Below are 22,659 nucleotides of genomic sequence, written 5' to 3' on the forward strand. Positions count from 1 at the left end.
CAAAATTTTAAGCGACGGAATCTAGATCAGTACCCAAAATCCGAGTCAAAACCATTGAAAATAATGGGCCAAGTAGCAGATCCCAACCTGTTTATCGGCTGCAGTAAGAACTCCATGGTCGCCGGAGCCTGTCCGAGGTTGCTGCACCGCCCAGTCGCCATCGCCGGAGTCATTATCTCCACCTCTTCATCGACCGGGACGAGAGGCAAATCCAACTTCACTCCCGTAACCAGCGACTGACCCAACTACTGCATTAAGTGCGGGCACTGCCAGCGCTAGCGGAAAGCACCGTACCTGATCCACGGATCAGGACGCCGGCTACAAGCTCGAGCCACGGCTCAGGCACGCACAGGCGACGCCGTGCACCCCTCCGTCCACCTTGCCCCATCTGCCAGACGCGTATTGTGCCGTATATCCTAATTTTCCATCGTCGGCATGGACCCGCCAACTGTCTATAGCATTTAATGCGACGAATCTCGTAGCAATTCTGGACGGGCGTGATTCCGAGCTCCTGTGAGCTTGCGATCACATACTCCGCGTCCCAATTACCTTACTCACGGCGGTCACATCCTTCAAGGTTGGAAGTGGCAGCCAGTCGTTCCTTCGCAAACCTCTTTTTACCGGTGCAGGGATGTACCGATGCTAAATCCACCCTTAAATTCTTGGAGATTGATGCATGCTGTCTACATGCATACTAGTATTTTTTTGTATTTTGTTGAACATCATCATGTATGAAACGTCTTGTCAACTCTTGTCGGCTACTTTTTGTCAGTATGATGCATGCATGGCTCAGACATACTCTCCTCCTCTGGCCCCCATAACAAAGGTACCCATTTAAATTTCATTTGACATTTCAACCGTTAATATCTTTTAAACCAAAATTACATATGTGAAATATTTTATATATTTGATCTCCGGGTGTCAAGACCTTTAGAACAAGATCAATTTTGGATAGATTTCAAATACATTTAATTTTCAACATTTCAGTTAACTTATTTCACTCTATATATTCTGTGTGAAACTGCTTATTTCAGTGTTCGAAATTTATTTCACTCTATATATGGAACATATGAAACATGTTATTTCACTCTGTGTGAAACTGCTTATGTCAGTCAGATTTAAAAATAACATGTTTCACACATTTCAAAAAGTAGCTATTTTCATAGATCTCACTTAGTTCAAAAATCTAATTTCACTAATTTCATAGATTTTAATTACTGCAGAGAAATATGTGTTTGAATGATATTTTTTATATGAGTGAAATAGTTTTTTAATTGAAATATTATTTTTGTGAAAAATCCTTATTTATTTCTGTATATTGTGAGTGTAATGTGTTTTCTGAAACTAGTGAAATGAGCGGAATCTATCTTTTGTAACGAGTAAGATCACTTTTTGAAACAAGTGAAATATAGTATTTCAATTGACTGAATGTAATGTGTTTTTTGAAATAAGTGAAATTAGCTTCTTGAAACGAGTGAAACAAAGTTTGAAAATAATATTTTTTGTGATGTGTGAAATAAGTTTTTTAAACGAGTGGAATATAGTACTTCAAATGAGTGAATCTAATGTGTTCTCTGAAATGAGTGAAGTAAGTTTTTTCAACTGAGTGAAATCATTTGTTTGAAATAAATGAAATATTAGTTTGAAATAATAAAATCAATTTGTAAATGAGTGAAATCCGTATTTCAAATTAGTGAAATAATTTTTTCGGAATGAGTAAACTCTGTTTATTGAAATGAGTAAAATCGTATTTTTTGTAATGTGAAATTAATTGAAACAGTAAAAATTCAATCTAACCAAATTGTATCCAAGACCGGTCTTGTTTTAAAGGTCTTATCACCCTGAATTCAAATGTACAAAAAAATTCATTAATGAAAATTTGGTTCATAAGCTGTTAACCATTCAAAATATGATCAGCAAATAAAATGCAACTACTTTGTTTGGGGGGAGAGAACCCATGCGCCGTCCTTTTAATCAGTCATCCACCAAGTCACATCTAGAGCTGCCACACATCTGACATGCACAGATGTATTCCTTTATCTACTGCTTGTATTGCATAGTAAATTATTTTTACTTTATACACAAAAGGCTGGCACAAATCTCAGAGAAAGCAATTGAACGGCAGATTCTCCACCGGTAGCTCCCGGCTCCGGTAAAAAAACTTAGTCGCGACCGAGCGCGACAACAACCGAAGCAACTGATGATCGTAGCCGCCGTTGTTGCATGTTTTGTTTGTCTCTGGAACATGATTGAGGATTGCGGTAGGATAGGATTCAAAGACCTGAAATTTCTCTCTGGCGCTAAACTATGAAGAAACTTAGGGCTATTTCTGGAATAGCTGCACAATTAGCGGCAACATCTGTTTAACTCTTAAAACCCATAGGTCCCTCATTCCCGCTATAGCCCGCTATTTACAGGAATTTTGGTTTTTCTTTTAAAATTATGCACAATTTTTAAAATGTACAGCTGTAGGGCCTTTTTCAAACATGGAATTCCGAAAATTTAAGAGCAAGAAAAACGTAGGACTGAATGCCACGGCGTTCAGAGTCCTACTGAAAATAGGAAATAGGAAAAAATACTACTAATGAATTTTAGATGTTGGCGTACAAATTACGGGAGTACTCCTTCCGTAAAGAAATATAAGAGCGTTTAGTGATCTAAACATTCTTATATTTCTTTATAGAGGGAGTACAAGATAACTGGAGCATTCACATGCATTCTTTTCCATGAGATTAGAGCTTATTTTTTGGTTTACTCGAAAGCTAGATATTTTTCGTAGCGCAACGCTATGGCCAAACAGTAGAAATCGAGATTTTTTTACTTCAAGTTCTAAGATTGCAATCCTCCGTTCTTCTAAAATTACTAGTAAAAAAGCCCGTGCGTTGCAACGGGAGAGAAAACATAACACACGCTCTTAACTCAACAACCATCACTCAAGACCACAATAGATCCATCTCCTTTATTTTTGCGAGTCATCATATTTGTGTTGCCTCTTATCCTCCTTCTCACCCTCTCCGGCGATGGCCTCGGTGTTCACACAAAACAACAAAAAACGTGTGTTGAATATGGATAATCCTAAGACGTCTCTCTCTCCCTCTCTCCTCCCTCTCCCTCTCTCTCTCCCTCTCTCTCGCTCGCTTTCTCTCACTCTCACGATGAGAAGTCTGTTGTTTTCCCCTGCGACATTTTTCAGAGGTATGCATGTGTAGTTATCGATATTTTCTTTTCCGTATATGGTTATAGTTGGGTATTTATTTGTAATCCGGATTGCCGCCGGTATGAAAAAAAATGAATCTTGGGCGCTATAAATTATAAGTTTGCTTCCATAACAATATTTTAAAAATATTTAACAGGTAAAATTAACATCATATTTAGATTCCACACATTTTTCTAATAAAATTTCATATATAATATGTTAAAATCGCAGTTACGGTTTAAAAGATACAGATAATTTAGAAAATCATTTTGTTTGACTCAAATATATTCCAAGATAATATTTAAAAATACTTAACAGGTAAAAATAATCTCATATTCATATTCTACATATTTTTCTAATCAAATTTCATATTTCATATATAACATGTTCAAATCGGAGTTACGGTTTAAAAGATACGGATGATTTTAAAAAGCATTTGTTTGACTTAAATACGATCCGTGGATGAATTATCTAAAACATCAGGGGGTCTTCGAAAAAAATGTAAAATAACGGTTCGGGTGTGACTTAAATCCGGACGAAGGGTTGATTTTAATAAATAACTAGGACTTTTGTGTAAAATACAAAAATAATGATTCGTTTTAATTTAAAACAGGACTGCAGGTTTAATTCTCTGAAATAGAGAGACTTTTCTGAAAAATGCCATGACGGACGAAAGAAATTCAATCTGCTTTATTATTATAGGTAAAAATAAAAATTTGCAGATCCACTACTGTGACTGCTTGGATCACTGTTTGAGTACACTGCCCCAATGGGCCTGCTGTTCACTGGAGCACAGTTCGACACTTGCAGTGCACTTGAAGCTGCCAAATGGATATTATCAAAAAAGCATGCACGAGTAGCCAAAGCTGATGATAAATGAAATGAAGAATAATATAGAACAGTTATGATGCCGTTGGTACAACTTCCAAACAATCCTCAAATTTGAAGTCCGAAATCATGAAATAAAGCCATGGAAGAATACATAAACTGCAGTAGGTAGATAAATTATCATCGGTCTAGTTATCAGGGCCGGTCCTGAGGGGGGGCGAACGGGGCGGCCGCCCCGGGCCCCCAAAAGTCAGGGGGCCCCTCCCAGGGTATGTGCACGTATATGTATTACTTCGAGCGAAAATAAAAAATGAAGGCAAAGTGGCGAAGTCAGCGACGGCTCAGCCTAGGAAAGAAAGAGAGAGATGTGGGCCTTGCCAATGTTTGCACCACGTCCACGTACAGGCACAAGACGTGCACAGGAAAGGAATCGCTGGATTCACGGTTTCCTTTTTCTTCGTGATCGTTCGGTCGTTCTTCCGCTGATACCGCTGTTCTGTTCGTCTAATCGTCGTCTTCAACTCTGCGTCTCTACGGCCTCCGACCGTCCGACGAACGACGGAACGAGACGACCGCGGACTGCAGCAGCCAGTAGGTACATCTCTCCTCGTGCCCTCTGCGGCTCTGCCGTGCGGTCTGCCCTCTCTTCTAGTGTTCAGTGCTCTTCCTGGTTTTCTTAATCCTGATTCCCGAATCAACATGTCAATATGGAATTGTTGGCTGGGCGATCAAATCTTCGAGGATTGAGCACACATAGGCAGATTAGATTACAGAGACAAGGTACTATATTATGCCCTACCAGATTTTTTCATGATATTAGATGAAGATCATACGTAATTAATCTAATATTCTAATTAGCTTTCTGCTAATTGTTCCTTTAAATTTCATCAAGGTCATGTCGGCTCCGGGTAGAAAGTATCCATCCGCAAGTCATAAAAGAAAAAAGAAGGAGGCGGATGAGGAGAAAGAGGCATTAAAACGATCATTTTAAAATATTATAAGAGCAATACGAGCACTTCAAGAAATCAAGAGGAGTTGGCGATAGTTCTCGCAGTTGATCAAAAGCCATTCCGAAAGATGATGGTCATACCCTTATAGAAGACGATGTTGACATCAACATGGATGATACCAATGTGAGTGATCACGAGCCTATATTTAATTCAAAGCGGCAGAATATGCAGGTTTTCATGAGAAACCGGTTATTACGGTAGTTTTGATAACAAAGCGAGGGACATATTAGTGGAAAATGGGCCTAAAAGGAAAGAAGAAAACACTAAATATCCTTTGCATAAAACTTTAAAACATTTTTTGTATAGTCCTTACTCAAGAGAAATGAGTAATGGAGAGGTGCGTGAAATTATATCTAATATGATGATTACTAGTTAGACGATTATACTAAGGGCCCCAAAGGGCTCCGGATTACAGTTTCGTCCCGGGCCCCTGAAATCTCAGGACCGGCCCTGCTAGTTATGCATGCATGCGATGCTGGATTATGTAGAGATTGAAATTTGTACTGAAGCTTCCTATTCTAGTACCAACTATTCCTCACCCACAGACATGGAGATCATTGGTGTGACCAGAGACGTCCTTCACGGTGGACGGCAGTTCCAGCCTCGCAGGTCACCTGCAGCTTCTTGGACCAACCAAATGCACTCCTTCTCCATCTTCCTCACCACACCACCACCTCCACACTGCATCTCACGTTCTTCCCGGCCACTTGAGCTTCCTCCACTTTGGACTTCCGAGCATCTTTGCCGCCGCCTCGGCTACTCCCAACGGTGAGCGTCCCTCTGCCCCCTCCACTTCCACCACGGAGTTCCGCTGACCTGCTACATTGACCCCGTCGTCCCTGGTCATCCACATGCCGACGACCTCCGCAACGGCTCAACAAGCGACCGGATTCACACGCGGCACAGAGTCGGGGAGTCGCGTGGCAGGCCACGTAGTCAGCGGCGATGTGGCGTTCATCACGCGGCTATGGGCACGGCGTGTAGCAGTGGATGCGGATGCGGGCCGGTGTGGGCAGCGGCAGAGGGGCCTCCGTCTGTTCCTAAATACTTGTCTTTCTAGGCATTTCAACAAGTGACTACATAAAAAGCAAAATGAATGAATCTATACTCTAAAATATGTCTACATACATTCGTATGTAGTGGTTATTTGAAATGCCTATAAAGACAAATATTTAGGAACGGAGGGAGTATATATAGAGATTAGTACCACCTTGTTTAGATTATGATTTTGTGCATAAAAATTGTAAAAGCGTATTATGACATGAGAAAAAAGCGTATTGTGACGGTAAACCCGACAAAGTCAATCCGTACTTTATTATTAGGGAGATATTTCACCCAATAACAAGAGTTTTAATAGCCCCCTTTGCATTGATGACATGCAGCCCATGGAGTCGCCAATAGCACTATTTCCGGCCGTTTTCACAAAGCCAGGTTCAGTACAATGCTACAGGAAGACAAGCAACTGAAAACTGATGCAAAACGCAGCGAGACTTGTGCGTCGATCGGCTCCACCACACCACACACACAGCACAGCACAGGTAGGCCACATGACACAAGCAGAATCTGAAGGTGGGAGGACAACATGATTAGCACTCAAGTCCCCGGCGCTCTCGTTGACCGCTGTGGCCCAGCCTAGCAGGCGACGAGACAAAACCCTATGCCACACTATCACAGCTCTTAATTCCACTTGAAATTCTTGCACAAATTGAGGTTAAAGCTCTACAAAACAGCACGATTACATACAAGGAGGGAGAGAACCAATAGCAGGGACGGGCTGATGTCTCAGGTGCCATCGATGCATCCATCTGCCTGCAAAAGGTCCCCAAACCAAACAGGGCATGCACCCATCCCCTCGCCGTCTCCTCCATCAAGCGCCATGCGGCCCTGCCCCAACGCCACTGCGAGCGCCCCTACATGAGCACGAACCACAGCTCCTGCCTCTTGGCACAAACCCCGGCCTGCTCGCCCCCGTCGCCTTCCCGCATCCGTGCCCGCACCGTGTCGCAGTCACCGTGCCGCTCGTCGTCACGCCCGTGCGACGCGCTGTGTCGTGATGCCGAGCTAGGGGCAGCTGGCTCCGCCACGACGGACGCGCCCGCGGCCGTGCGGGGCAGCAGTAAACTGAGGCGGACAAGCCAGGGGCAACAGTGCGGGCTTTCCTTTCTTGCACCTCCACCGCCCGGCACCACGTGAGCTGCCGCCGCGCCAGGGCATCCCGTTTCACGTCAAAGTAGGCCGCGGGGCCGACGCACAGACGCGCGCATGCACTCCCAGTCTCGCCGGTCTCTGACTGCATCTACTCTCTGATGCGTGTGGTGCGCACCGTGGTGGCCCGATCGGATCGTGGTTGATTGTTCCGTGACTTCCGTCGACCTCACCCTCTCTCGCTAGCGAAAAACGGAAAGAGCCCATGCGGATGCTTTTGCTACATCTAGAAATGGAGTTGTCTTCAGTTCAAAAAAAAAAAAGAAATGGAGTTGTCTTGGTTAACATAGTCGTTCGAGTTTGGACAATGCACGGAAGGACAAAATTTCAAGATACTGCTATACTCGTTAAAGTTGAACCGCAATCGGCTCAGAAAAAAAAGTTGGAACTCAATCATTGATTGAAATTTTTTGTTGGTAGCTTACCAAGCCGGCCACTTGGTAGTTGAAGCGCAATCCGCCAAATTATAGTTTGAATTTGCAGTCGGATGTATACACTGTGGATTTGAGTTGGAAGCATTGTGTATTGGCGACTGCTACCAGTCAGCCGGCTGAATTGAGGAAGAGTTAAACCGCCCCCCAGGGCCGTCCGATTCAGACGCTCCCAGCCGAAGGATCAGGCAGCTCCCATGGCATCACCACGCACCAGTCCATGGCAGCGCCGCATAGCACCGACGGCGCTTCAATGCAACCCCATCGAAGTTTCAACGGTCCCGGTGCAACTCCAACGGCGCTTCAACGACCTCGCGGCGCTTCATTGCAGCTCCGGCGGCGCGGGCGATGCTCCACTGCCGCAACGTGGCCTGGCACCGGCGGTCACCGATCCCTCGCAGCACCGGTCGCCTTGTAGCGGCTTACGCACCGTGTTGCTTTGCAGCAGACAGCGCCGGCATGGACGCCCCGTTTCCTCGCAGCAACGACGGATGCAACCGCCGGCCGTTGCAGCACCGGCGGGTGTTGCCATCGCATCATCGGCAACGCCGATGGGTGCTGCACAGAAGCGCTGGCGTTGGGCGTTGCGCTAAAGGTGGAGGAAGCTCATGATCATGAGAGGATAGGGATGAAGAAAGGGGATATGGTTTGGAAAGAAGGAGAAACGGGTGGATCACGATCACCGAAAGAGAAGAAGATAAGATTGTGTGGTTGGTTGGGCCCATGGAAACGTGGCGACTGTGATGAGTCTGCGTGCGAGACGAGTGTCGTATAATCGGGCCCGATCGGACGCCTCATGAGGTGGTTGACGCAGTCAGAAAATAAGTCAGTTTAAGAACGTTTTCCTTGTGTATTTGAGTCAGAAAGGGGGCACAACAAGAAAAAATTATTTGTATCTAACTCATCTTTTTGTCATCGATTACAAGCCATATGAGACTCTCAGCCCGACATAGCGATGCACGATGAATAATAGACGAATATCCACATCGAGGCTCACTGATTCATATACATAGAGGAAAGTTGCACAAGGGTGAGGTCACTGAGAAAACATACTCAGAATGAGATAGAGCAACCATTACTGGTAGTACATTAGGCACGCATGCTTATTCCACATCTTGCATCTATGTGGTTGAAATATATACTCTTATTTCTAAGAGTTTGGTCCACAAATTTGTATTTCATAGATGTAAGCATAGGAGACACCAAGAACTACCGGTGGAAAACCAAATTTATAGCATTCACAAGTTTATCCCTTATGCTATATCAATTGGCTATTTCACCCAAGTCTCACCCCTCCACTAACCTATGAACTCTCCTACTACTATCATCCTACGCACCAACCTCTGAATATTTCTCGGTGGAACGAGCAATAGAATCATGTGGTTCTCCATTAGGATGGAATGGCATCGAAGGTGGCTGGTTCACATTAGTGGTGGTCTTAAAAAAAGAGGACAAGCATGTTCAATCAATGGTTCGGGAGGGGAAATGCATACGTGTTGGAAGTTGTACACAAAGCTGGTGATATACCATTGCATCTGGTTAGCTGCTAGTGTAGAAACAAGCATTAGAAGTGTCCCTTGGTGGTGGTTGTGACCCAAGAGATTTAAGAGGCATGTAATCCCTACATCGGAGCTGATTATTCTTGTTATAGAAAGTGTTTGAGGTTGTTAGAATTCTGAAACCTCCTGTAGGAAAATGTTGAGGTGCTTAGTAGAACAAAATCGTCTCTAGTTTCTCTCCAGCGCAGGTAGCTTTCTCTAAAGCATTTCTAGTTAGTGAGTACCACGGTCTGCAACCAATTCCCTTCTCATATTATTCAGATTCTCCTTTATCCCTATTCATTTTTCCCTTCCCCGGACCACGACAAACCCTAGCACCGTCGCTGCAAAGTTCGCCTTCCTGAGCACGCGAGACATTCACTATGTCTTCACTAGTGAACTCCGTCGACCAAGTCCTCCAATGAACCGAGTCGGCGCCATGGCAGATTCACTTAGCCACAGCATCGACCCAAGACTCTGCCGTGGTAGATCCTCCAGACCACGCTATCGAACCAATCTTCCCTCAAACTGGGCGCCACCATTGCAGATCCAATGGGCTACGCCATCGACCAAGGTGACTGGGCGGTTAGGAGAGGGTGACGGATGTCGGGATGAGAATGCCAGTGTTGCTTAAGTCTAGTGAGGCCTCCATCCATGGAGTACATCACCTAGGAGGAACCCTTACGACAAGATCGTCTAGGATCCGACACGGTAAGATTCCAAGTGTTATCACCCTCCTCTGATGGAGTTTTGTAGGTTTAGCCGTTTTATGCTAGTATATTTTTTAGGATTAATTGTTGTATTTAGAATCAGAAATCAATGATTAGGGTTTATAGTTTAGGCCTTAGAATTCAGAATGATATATCAAACTATTCTATTGGTGTTGTGCTAGCCTATAGCTTGATGTTGAAACTTATAACATTTAGACATATTAAATGTGTGGCTAGCTTTGGTATCTATGTGTTAAAGAATAACTAAAATTCTTTAACTCATGCTACCACAAAAGTTATACATTTTATGTTGAAAACTATGATTCGTTATGTGGTCAAAGGTATGTATCTTTTCCTCTCCTGTCACTAGATTATATATCTCACTTGATGTAATAAAGTCAAACATTAATTACACACTTTTGTCGAACATTTTTTATCCCACTCTTGTGTTAGACTTGTTCACCATGTCTATGCAGAGACCATGTCTAATGCAAGCATGCAGAGAACAATTTTTAAAGAAAGTTCAGGAAATGGTGTTGACCTGCCTACACATGTCTAATGAAACTATTCTAGGTCTAAATGAAATATTGTTCGTGTAGGTGCTTTATTTCGATGACACTTTACAAAATTGTCACTTAGGAGTTTTGCCCAACACCTTTGATGTTCTCCAAACAACTTGATTTTTTGTTGATTATACTTTTCTAGAATTAAAAATCATATTACCATGATGTAAGTACAAACATCAATTAGTTTTCCCTATTATCAACAGGGATACTGGAGGGGGGATGTAGCAGGTCTTGTCACCATTGTAATGTTTGGTGCATTACACAAGACGCCTTTTTCAGAAAGAGTGTTTTGTATAGTGTTCCTGAAATTTCATGGCAATAATGACATTATGTTTAAGGTGCACTCGACAAAAATTTATTTAAATAAGAGGAAGGGCCAAGAGGAGACATGGCTACTTGAGACGACAATTCTTGTATTTGGGAATCATAAGTGCACCTTCCTTTTAAATACCGATTATGTGTTGTTGTATTCTGAACTTCTTATACAGAGGCACATTGGTACTGAAGATGAAGACACTGCCGACAATAGGTCTTGGGAGGTATACTTACTCTAACTTTCTACGCAAGTTTCATTCAGTTCAATCATACTCATGTTTTAATTCTAAATCATAACTTGCTAATAAATTATTTATTTTGGAACAAGTAATGCATTCTGGGGACACTAGAAAATAAGGATAAGGTTATAGTTCCTCCAGGGTGCATCTCTTCTAGTGTGCATACTTTGAGCACATGCGAAAATACTTAAAAAGAGATCTACTAGAGACGACATGAAGAGGCGGGATGAGTAGACTACTCGGGACGATGGCATAGTATAAGCACATCACATTGACATGCAAATCTTCAGCTTGTGGGAGAAATTAGTTGGGATTTGAACAAAGACAAGAAGGGAACTATAACTCTACAAGTCTACAAAATATAGTTGATTTGTGTTCTCATATGTGACCATGTGTTCCTTGATTATTGTTACCTACACTTAATTTTCCTATACTACACTAAAAATATGTTCACGAATAAAAAGCAAAGCAAAGTATAAGATAGGTTGAGGGATCTCGTCTTCGTCGAATTCAGCTCTAGGATGAAGCATCAAAGAGAGAAGAAGAATAGAGACCCCATAGAGAAGACCATCAATGATGTTCTGGAGGATGAAGACAATGAGTTCATTATTGGGATTGTTCTCGATGATAATGTATGCAAAAAATTTGGTAATGAAGCTCAAGCTCAACAAGAGACATCAATATCACAAGCACACACAAGAAGGAAGATGTTTGCACCATCTAGGAATAAGAGGGAAAAGAACATGCACTCTATTCTTAATAGGATCAAAGAATACTACTTCTTCCAATTCTTTGTATTCAGAATCAGAAGATAATCATGCTATTCCAAGATGAGTCTCACTCGGCCTCTGCCGATTTAGACTGATTCAATGTTTGCATTGCACTGTGCAACTATAAGGCTATTTGTTTGTAGTTTGTCATCCTATTGTTTTTGTGTGCAGGTGTGCCTTTAGTCCCGCCAGTTGCTAGACTGTCCAAGTTATGTACCTTTTGCTGTCTAAGTCATGTACTAGAATGGACAATCTCCGGTTATGTACTTTGCAAGTTTGTGTCTTGTTGGGTGCAAGTTTGCACTTAATTTGCTATGGCTGGGTGTTATGTTAGCTGGATGTTATGTGCTAGGGCATCCTATAGTTATGTGAAGTTATGTACTGATTGTTGCTTTGGATGGGTGCTTATTGGTTGACATACATGCATAAAAAACTATGTTCCATGCAACTGATATAAAATAACATGTGGTTGTTGTCCTGGTTGCTAGTAGCTATACGTGATTGAAATATTTATCTATGACATATACATGTGACAATCATATATGATATCTGACTATATCATTATTATTTTTCATGATTTAGCGTTAGATGGGGGCATAGTCTGCTACACTAGCTTTTTAGGGCATGGCCAGTGCTACATGTTGGACATCTGCCTCAGTTGTCACATCGACTCAATCAGTACATCTCAAATAAAAGGTGTTGTCCACATAGGCTAACATGATCTTGTGGAGGAGCTCGGTTCCTCACTCACAAAAGTTGTTTAAGAATGAAGAAAAAGGAAAGAATTAGTGACGAGAGTCTAAGAATGGAGCCACTGCTACCATTGAGCAATGGTTTGTTTGGATAGCAGCTTCAAAACAAATGTCTTCGTGAAATGCACCGGGCAAGGTGCTGCCCCCCACTAGTAGAGAAAGAGCCTTTAGTCACGGTTTATAAGGGCCTTTTAGTCCTGGTTCTGGAACCGGGACTAAAGGGTCGGTACTAAAGCCTAACTGGAACCGGGACTAAAGGGCCTCCACGTAGCCGTTGCCTGGAGGTCCACCTTTAGTCCTGGTTGGTAACACCAACCGGTACTAAAGAAAATTTTATGATTTTTTTTAATTTCAAATTTTTAAATTATTTTAACCTCTAATCTCTAATCACCCCTCATCACTGCTCAATTTAACCTTTAATCTCTAATCACCCCTCATCATTCCAAATCATCTAACTTTCCGAACGGTCAGCCATCCTCTCACTACTCCAGCCTGAGCACGCTTAACTTCTGGGTTCTATTCTCCCTCGTTTCCAAGTTTGCACTTGTTGTTTTCCTGACAATAGTAAGATGTCAATCCTATTAACCCTCAGGAATTTAGCTTGAGCATGAAGTCACACATTTCACTGTTTGTGTTTGAAACTATTGTTCTAAAAAAATCAATAATTATTTAGTAACACTAATATTTCTTGAATAAGTAGTTTGACCATAGTTGACCAAAATTCAAAAAAACTAAAATAATTATTTAGTAACACTAATATTCTTGAATAATTATTTAGTAACACTAATACTTCTTGAATAAGTAGTTTGACCAGATTTAACAAAAATTCAAAAAAAACTAAAATTTGAGCATAACTTTTTTTCCTTTTAGAATTTGAGGATTCTAAAATTTGCAAACAGGCTGTAGGCGGTTTCCATCGGATGCGGATTTCGTTCCAAACATTTTGATATATTATACATTTTTTTCCAACATCGTATGCAAAAGTTATAGCCGTTTTATATTTTCCCTACATTTTTTGCAAAACATGTCCAAATTCAAGTTTTTAAATTTTCCTAACTAGTAGATGTAGTAATATAACTACCTCTCGAAGGATTTTATTTTTTGAAGTTTTTATCATTTTCTTTTGATTTTCTCAAAATAAAAAAGGCGATCCACCACGGGACGGGGGGGGGGGGTAGAGTTTGAAAATGGGACCTTTAGTCCCGATTTGAGACACAAACAGGACTAAAGGGCATCGCACCCTTTAGTCCCGGTTCTGTGTCTCAAACAAGAAATATCAGCCAAAATATGCACTACTAATTATCTGAACTGGAGCATCACATTTTGAAGAAGAAACAATATATTTGGAGAAAATTCCTTATTTGACACTGTCTTAAAATCTGGTTCCTTATTTGACACTTGAAAAGTTTTTCTTCCCTATTTGACACTAGTCTTAAATTTTATTCCCTATACAACACTTCCGTCTATTTTGAGCCTAAATGACACCTGAAAAGACGATTCTGCCCCTTATGCGGTATGTGTGTCATGTGTGCGCGCGTGTGTGCTGTTTTTTCTTGACGGGTGTGTGCTGTTGCGTGTGTGGGTGCACGCGCACATGTGTGCTGCTGCTGCATGTGTGCCTCTGCGTGTGTGTTTGCTACTGCGTGTGTACATGCGCGCGCATGTGTGCTGTTGCATGCCTATGTGCTGCTGCTGCTGTGTGTGTGCTGCATGCGTGTGTGTGTGCATGTGTGTTGCTGTGTGTGTGTGCATGTGCGCGTGCGTGTTGTTGCGTGTGTGTGCGCGTGCGTGTGTTGGTGGATGTGGATGTGTTGCTGCGTTTGTGCTCCTGCCCTCGCACTGGTGCTACGTGTGTGCGCTATTGCCCCCCCCCCCCCCCCCCCACACACACACACACATATCACATGAGGGGCAAAAGAGTCTTTTCAAATGTCATTTAGGTTTAAAATGAACGAAAATGTCATATAGGGAATAAAATTTAGAACTTGTGTCAAATAGTGAATAATTTTTTTCCAATGTCAAATAAGGAAGTAGATTTTAAGATAGTGTCAAATAAGGAATTTTCTCAATATGTAATAGACAACGTACTGAACTTGGTTTACAGTACACGACATTCCTTACGATATGAGCCTTGTAAAAAGAAAAGATGTATTTACTATATCATCTATCATTCTAGCATAGCGAGTACAGCCTTAAGATAAAGAGACGATTCACAATGGAGTTGACAGATGCCATGAGGACGATCAAGAGTACATAATCAGTTGGGCTACAAAGCAGCAGAGCAAGTCTGTGAATAGATCGGACAAGCCGCTTTCACATTTACAAAGGGAAGAAACCTGGCACAAAGACTTTGTGACCCTGACTAAATGGAAATCCTAATCAGTATGTAAAGGCGGAGATAAAGCCATAACTAAATGGAAATCAAAAGCTACTACATCTACAAAAAATACAGTCCTGTGCCATGGAGTTAATAACTACTTAATATTGGATATAAACAGAAAATATAAAAAAACTGCTACCTGTCCATCATTTCCACATTCTTACAACTGAGACATACTTTTAAAACCGCAAGCTCCTCAACTCACAACAGAAAATAAGAAATGTGACTCGATCGTCCGTTTTCAGGGAAACAACATGACACACATAATTAAGGATCCATTCGTGACGAAGAATCAAGTTTATAACGAATGGATGGCAAGAAATAAATGATCTCTAGCAAAGCAATCTTACATGGCTAATAGAGTGGAGGTTGAGAAACCTCACCGTCTGACATCAGCAGGAGGAGCTCAAGTGGGCCTTGGAATCGCCCGTGCTGCCATGGAAGTTCTATGCACCGCAAACAGTCCCAACGGCGCTTTCACTTCATATGGTGTGATAACCTGAACTCTGTACATCAAGCAGTAATCTTATTGTTACCACTCTTTTCACCTTATTATATGCCTAATTATTTAGAACTGACAGAGGTTTCCAAATTGGCGATTTTGTTTTGGCATATAAAGAAACTGAAGTTCATAATATATAAAAGCAAATTAATAGAAATTAAATATTGCAACCATGAATCCAATCCTCTAGTGATTACTCTCATTCTAAAGTTAAAACATACCATTATGTAGCTACTAAGTAATCAATTAGGTTAGCTTGCACGAACAAGGAGTTAACTGACAGGTATCCCTAATCACAATAGCTAGTTAGTAGTTTGCATGCTACTAACCTCACGCTTGACCAGCCTGCACTATATGGACTCCTTCAGGCTTCTGCATCCAATGGGTTCTCTCTCCGGCGCTCCTCTGTTGACTGTACAACAGGTAAGAAGTGCGGCTTGCTGCACCCCTGCGGGTGCAGTCATTCTCAACCCGGTAATAAAGCGATCAGAAAATAATGTAAGAACATCAGCAAGCAACAATGCAATGAACAAGAGAGCTAAAGGCAAATACATAAGAAACATAGATCAACTTCTTACATGGAACATAACATGAAAACCCATGCATTTATTAGTTTGGACCAGACCAGTTGCCCTAGGAAACATCACAAAGTTCAAGGACACTGCAAATTTGCTATAGAGCAATCCCTGTCATTTCACTATTCTGCTGGCAATATTGGGATCACAAATTCAGTAAATTTAGTAACTGAAAATATCACCACACTTTTCAGCATATAGTTTCCTGTTTATTTGTACTTGAGAGAGCTCTCAGGTATAGGTGTGAGACCAAGTTGTATTTAAGACCGCACATGGAAAAGTTGTGTATGGAAAGAACAACATGGACATGTGATAGGTTGTACACATGTCCGAGGTTACATAAAGTACACATGAAGCGACTTTACATCACTGATATGTTAGCCAGTTTATCCTAACATAGACTAATGCAACCTGACCTTACATACCATAGTGGCCAAAAGGGTGCAGCAACCATCTTGAATATAGAACTATAGACTACCTGTATATGATATGATTCGGGAAGAGCTAATACTAAGTGCTACTCCCTCCGTTCCAAATTACTCGTCGCAGAAATGGATGTATCTAGAACTAAAATACATCTAGATACATCCATATCTGCGACAAGTAATTCGGAACGGAGGGAGTATTAGGTAACTACTTGGATAACCATCAAATCTTACCATCAGTCTTAGTCTATCCAGATTCCTGAAAGTAAATACCACGTAGCCATGTGAGTGGCTAGGAAGCATATTTTTAAGACATTACAGTTTAGCATCATTTACCGGAGCTAAATTACATAAATTTCTATAGCTCTTTATCCCTGTAGTGGAAAACTATGTGAAACAATACAAATAAGAGAAAAATGAGGTATCATTTGGAAACACAAACTTTGGGAGCCCTCAACTACACCGAATGGAAATACATGATGATGCTAAGCACCATAGCATGATAGGGAACATGGCTCTGGTGTCGATGCACATTGTAGCGGAAGTTTCCACTGCAGAGGTAGTACACATAAAACCATGGTGGCGCAGGGAGTCTCTGGCAAGAAAACCACAAGATCCAGTCAAGCCCACTGCATGAAGTAGGGGTTCGCACAATAAACTCCATTCAAATCCTTTAAAGCATCTAGTTGATGAAACAGATAGAGGAATGGTCATATTAGCTCGCCTGCTCACCAAAAGAATAAATGAAGAAATAAAAACCAGCCTTGCATTATAGTATGGTGGAACCGGGCTTGCAATAAACTCCCGAGGGCCTGGTTTATGGAAAAGGATTAAAAGACACCAGGTTTACATCATCAAGTGACATGAACGACAAGATGGGTACGGCGGCGAAAGGGGCCAACCACCAACACGTCACCGCTGGATAGAGTTGCATAAGGAAGTGGTGAAGTGAATCGCAAACGAACTCTGAACATGCTTCCGTGATGAGCTGAGGCTTATGGGGAATCAGAAGAATACTTTTGATTGCAAAAACATAAATTTAGTATCTGGCAAACTGAATGATGGGATGTTACACAACCATTGTAGACTGACTTACTAATGTTTAATACAATACTTATTTTGCTATTTCTCACAATGTAAGATGTAGCAAAGTTCGGTGACGTTAGGCCTGAATATCAGCAACAGAAAAAGCAAGCAAGAACAAATACGTCTTAGCTCGAGCTCAAGCTATTTAGGTAAGATAATAAGAACCAGTTCATCGACATATTTTGGATAGCTATAAAACACATTAAACTTCACATTAAGATTGTGAGATATACCTCAGTTGAGTAGATCCTCTGATCGGCCCCCTTGGAAAAATCACCAAACTTTTGCAGAAGAAGTGGAGGAGTTTAAGAATAATTGAATCTTCTGACCACCTCCTCCATCGATAAAAGAGAAGAAATTACATGGTAAAATTATGCAGTCATCTGCCATAAAATGGAAAAATACAAACCATTAGCAAGTCTGGATTACACGATTGTGGAAATTCAACACATGACACCAGCAAGATAACTAATACAGGAAAGTTACAAATGAGACTGTAAAATACAAAGAATGTAGGATAACATACATTCTTTCTTCTTGCAAGAACCCTTCACTTTGGCAGCATGCTCTCCAACTGCCTTCTTCTCTTCTTTGGTTCCAAAAAGGTCAACATTGTTGTCATCGTCATTATCAGCGGCAGTAGCCTGCAAAATACAGGATTCATGATGTTATACTTGCGATACTGAAATATTTAAATAAACCACACAAGTTCCCAATAACAACCAGGACATGAATCAGTTAAGCAGTTGACACACTTATGCAATAGAACACAAATGCTGTTTGATCCTGTGATGGACAGATCCGAGCCGTCGGATCAAAAATGATTCATGCGCTTGTGAGAGGAAAAATTACTTCTTTCTAGGAAAAACTGTACTAAAAAATAGGAAAGATGTACAAAAATAAGTGAGAGCGTTGTGTTTGCCGCTGTTTTTCTACTACCGAGGTAAAAGAAGTGATGCACGTGAGAAATATTATATCTGAGTGGGTTTACCTGTATTGATTTTGTGTTTTTACCTGCATATTTTAGATGGTATGCGCGGAAGAATTAATATAGTGTAAGCCTAAAGGCATGAGCAGGCTAGAAGAAATAATTGGAACCTAGATGATTAAAATGAGAAAGACAAGGATCCATGTATACTTTTAAGTGGCCAACAAATTGAATAGGCAGAAGCAGAAAGGGGTTATAATACCCTGATTCTCTATTTATTACATGAAAATTCATTAAAGCACTGCAGGTGAGAAAAAAACTTGATCAACATATGAGTTTGCTGCATATTAGTGAATGAAATACAACAAAGTATTTCTAAAAGGTTACCATTCTTTTCCCAGGGGTTGCAAAGGTCTCCGCCATGTGGAAGACATAATAATAATTGGGTGTTTTCTTGTTTTTGATTATCTTCCGTAGGTTATGGGTATTGTGATCATATAACTTGACTCTATTCCACCACACACAATAGCCACTAAACTCATCGATGTGGCAGACACAAGGTTCGCCTCTGCCAATTTACATGAAAACATACCATTAGTATTTTTTCTAATATAGAACTTGAGGCAGAGGGTTACTATCAACATCGTTGCTGGCATCAACTTGAGTTATATAGTTAGCATCAACTTGAGTTATGTAGTTAACATTAACATCAACACCAGCATCTAATTCCTCTTGTTTAACTGCGAGTCTCTGAAAAAACAGTAGAAGCATCACATTGATTTAATTGTTGGTGGTTTTAGCTAGGAGGGCTAATTGAAAAATATGAGTGTGTTCATTAATACAACTATCTAAAACTAATCACATAGATCTGTAATAGAACACAACTTCATAGTCTTTGTGGCTTCGTATAAAGTGGGTGTTCACATGGTCATTTTATAGAATGAGTAAAAATTGTAGGTTGGTATAATCATAACTTGTGACAATACTCACACAGTCACATGGTGATAACTCTAAATTCCACACATATAATTAGCATGCTGATAGTGTTATTATCATGTAAAAAAGATCATAAATTGACATATACATTTGCTGCTAGCCATGGCCTATCTACTTTTGTGTGAGTATTAATATATTCGAGTGTGGATTATTAGTAAGCAAGTTAAATACTTTCAGAGCATTAATCTGAAGCACATACTTACACATGGAGTGTGTAGGTTTCTTTCCTAACACTTAGAATGTTGACAATTTGCCCTTTTAAACTATAATAAAAACGCAGAGAAGCAAGTTTCCTTCCCCTTCTATTTATTAATCCACATGCTGATATGCTTCATGACGAGCAGGCATTTGCCATCCCTCATCTTCTTTCATGTTTGTGAGTACCTAAAAAATATGTGTATGTCCCTGTGTGTGTGTGTGTGTGCAGAGAAGCAAGTTTCCTTGTGTGTGCAGAACCATATGTGTTCATGTGTGCCGCTCATCATGCTCATGTGTGCCGCTCATCAATTACTCCGCTATCTGAAACCTAACGCTAAATTGGATACCAAACAATGCAGAGAAATTGAGAGCAAGACCAGACTAAACTTCATCTGATCTCAATAAAAGGGATTATAAAACAGCTAGACTATCAACCTATGCCATCTTCTTTTTCACGCCTCGGATAGTATATCTTTAAATAGAACTGTTCGTGCCAACTTAATGTATTGCAGCAATTCAAAGACAAATCTGATTCAGGTTCAGTATGACAAAGAACACATCACCAAGTGAAATGTGATTAAGGTTCAGTATGGCAAAGAACACGCCACCATGAGAAATGTGGTTTTTAGTGTCTAGTGAGCAAGTATGGTGTGTATTCATCTGTAACTTGATTACATGGATTCAGGTTCGGCATGTCAAGAAAGAGCAGTAGTGCAACATATTAATGTGATTGGATGACCATGACCAGTATGTCAAAAGCTTCATCTTACCAGTACACTTCAGATAGTAGTATAAACACTGTCCTTGTAGGACAACAAAGCGAGGAAGCCAGTCATCGACATCGGCGTCGTCTATGATAGGTGGCTCCCCAGGAAGTTGAGTCCATCTCTGCAACGCACAAGAGATCATTTAGAGTCACCAGTCTGTTGAACAGCTGTCACACAAATGAAGCTGTTTTGGGGGCAAGCAAACAAAAGTGCACTGGTTTCTTACGTACACTTCTGATATGGAGGTACCCGGAAATTAGTGCATATCTCAAGGCTTCGTCAATATTTTCTAACCTGCAATGCTAAACTGTATGAATCACATCTGACGGAGAACAAAACACTGAATATAAATAGACACTTAGGTTCAGGTGAAAATCCACACAAACGTTGAGGCTGAATGTTGAAGGGGTACTTCATCATACCGGGCTTTTAGCTGGGACACCCTTTCATCGGCATCAGCAATTTCGCTTCGTAATGATTCTACTTCAGCTCTTGTCAATTCGGTCTGATAACAGTGAAAACCGTCGGTGTACTTGTAAGACAGGATTCGTGATACATGACAGAAACAGAGGTCCGATATAGTTAGAAAACATTGTAACCTTGTCATCATCCTTGTTGCTGGAAGACCACCTAATGCAAGGAATAGACAACAGTTGCAGAAGCAATAAACTCCCCTGACTCGTTTCGGGGTCCAAGAACGCCTACGTGGACTGTTTATTACAGGACAGGAACAGCAAGCTAAGCGTGTCAGTACACCCAGAATTAAAGGAAGAGGTTGAAAATTAAACAAGCCTTTGACAGCCATTGTTCGTTCTGCCATGAGTATCATCACCTTGGTGACGGATCCATGTTGCTCTTACTTGTGGACAGACCATCAGCACCGTCCATGGGCTCTTTCTCGGGCGTGAAGTGCTGCGGGAAGACCTCTATTCTTCCGTAAACACCATCCATCCAACGGCGCAGGTGCTAGAAGAAATTGCATAGTCTGTTTAACAATGATACAATGTAGCGTAGAATTAAGAAGTGTAAGACAATATCGATAGTGAAGTGGTACGCCACATATTAGACTATCCAGTGCAGGTATTATCTGTTGAATGCATAGTTTCAGCAAAGGTATTCTACGCAAATAGGAAGGCTCGTAATATGGTCCAAGCATCGGCTGAAAGCCTCAGATTGCTTCCACGAGCATGTTTGGGTGTTCTTACAATGCTGAAATTCTATTATTAAGACCAGTGCAATAAGCCATTAATCGACAGTTTTATTTATTATTCTATCATAATGGCTATACTATCCAAGAGCTATCACTCCCCCTAATTTTCTGTCTCGGAGAAGATGCACATTGGTCCATCAAAATAAAACACTAAAGCCTGGAGCACATTAGTTTGCAGTGATATATATAAATGTAGGTTTTTGAACCTAGCTAAATCTGAGAATTGGCTAGATAAGATAGATGTGCAGGGGTAAGAAGAGGGGGTGGAGCTCACCAGGTTCAGGAGGGTAGGAGGAGGGAGGAGCCATGAGGGCTCGTGCCTCGTCCACCTGCAGCAGTTGCTAAGAGGAGCAGGGACGCGTTCGTGCACCTGCGTGACCAAAAGCAGCAACAACGTGAGGGGAGGGGAGGGGATTAGGGTTGGAGCAGGGGGGTGGCATCCCGAGCAGGCCATTGCGTGGGCGCGGAGCAGGCAGAGCATAAGCACTCGGAGGCCAAGGTCGGACGACATCGCCGGCGAATCTGCGAGCACCTTGGCCGCCGCCTGACCTGCTCACTCTCCCTCTTCTATTCCCTTCCCTTCCCTTCTGATGACGAGAGGGCGAGGCTGCGGGCTGCTACGCCGCCTTGGCCTGCTACTGCTGCTCCCCGCCGCCGCCGCCGTCATGCTCCTCGTCCTCCCTCCTCTGCTGCTCGTCGTCGTTGGGGGGGCGCTCTGCTGCGGCGGATCTGGCCGCCGACGGCGCCGTTCGAGGCGGCAGCGGCGATGTGGGTGGGAGGAGAGGAGGCGCGCGGGAGGGGAGGTGAGGGGAGAGGAGGCGCGCGGGAGGGGAGCGAAGGCGGCGGCGAGGCGGGAGGAGCTGGGCGCGGGGCGAAGGCGCGAGCGAGGGAGGAGGGAGGCGGCTGCAGGAGCGAGCGAGGGAGGAGCGGCTAGGTCTCCAGCGCCCCCTTTTATACCCCCACCACGCGAAATGACCGAAATGCCCTGGTGGGGCATGGTATTTACATTTTATTGCCATTACTATTCATTCC

At 42.0% G+C, this 22,659-nt stretch overlaps 1 pseudogene; it reads right to left on the reverse strand.

Annotated features, from left to right (window-relative positions):
- Positions 1-16,659: 16,659 nt before the first annotated feature.
- LOC123064293 (uncharacterized) lies at positions 16,660-22,559 on the reverse strand (annotated as a pseudogene).
- Between the last annotated feature and the right edge of the window lie 100 nt (positions 22,560-22,659).

This window comes from Triticum aestivum, chromosome 1A (assembly GCF_018294505.1).
Source record: "Triticum aestivum cultivar Chinese Spring chromosome 1A, IWGSC CS RefSeq v2.1, whole genome shotgun sequence".
NCBI lineage: Eukaryota > Viridiplantae > Streptophyta > Magnoliopsida > Poales > Poaceae > Triticum > Triticum aestivum.